The following is a 1,073-nucleotide window of genomic DNA, read 5'->3' on the forward strand; positions in this document are numbered from 1 at the left end:
AAAACCATAATGAAATATCATCTTACACTGGTTAGAATGGCTGTTATCAAAAAGACAAGAAATTGCAAGGGTTGGTGAGAGTGTGGAGAACAGGGAACACTTTTACACTGTTGATGAAAAAGTAAATCTGTACAAACACTATAGAAAACAATATGAAGGTTCCTCGAAAAATTGAAAATTGTACTACCATGTGATCCTTGCAATTTCACTTCTGGGTATTTATTTGAAGTAAAGAAAAACACTAATATCAATCATTGCTGCCAGTTACCATTACATGAGATGAGGAGGCCCTTAAAGCTTTTAGAAGGTTAATTAGTGGTCTTATAAATATATAAAATATATTTTGAAACAAATAAACAACTATTTGATTGGAAATGTGGTTTCAGGTCCCAAAACACCAGGTAAAGCTTCGTTCACTGTGCGGCAGCTGTAAAAACTTCAGTATGCCATCTCATCTTAACTTGGTGCATATATATGCAAATATATTTGGAAGTATATTATATATGACATTTTACCATCAAACACATGATATTTTATGTTCAAACTATATTCATATCTCTTCTGCCACAACCGACACACAGTAATCTAATCAGAATAATTGTTTTGTGGTCCTTAGTTACTACCTGACTTTACTTTCTTCTCTAATATCACACTCGCTTTTTTCTATGCTCAACTCTCTACCAGGTGTATGGTGAATAGAGAGTTGGAGGGAAAACTCTTAATTATTCTTTAAGGCTGACCCCAAATCCCACTTCTCTTGTGAAGACTGCTCTGATTTCTAATTTCTATGCTCTGATACTAAACAGTTTTCAGTTTTTTCTTTTTTAAAAAATAAGAGCTCTTACCAGTTTTCATCTTTATATTTGAGAAACATTTTACGCATAACTCATTGACTGATATAACATTTTGCATTTTTACAGCCAACTATTTCCATATTTTTTCTCTTGGTAGATTATAGACTTCATAGGAGAAGTCATGACTTTTTCACTCATAGCTTCCTGTAACCCCTTCTAGATGCTTGGTAATGGAGAATTAAAGTGTACTTTTTAAATAATATTTTGATATTTATTCCC

This window comes from Pteropus vampyrus, unplaced genomic scaffold (assembly GCF_000151845.1).
Source record: "Pteropus vampyrus isolate Shadow unplaced genomic scaffold, Pvam_2.0 Scaffold559, whole genome shotgun sequence".
NCBI lineage: Eukaryota > Metazoa > Chordata > Mammalia > Chiroptera > Pteropodidae > Pteropus > Pteropus vampyrus.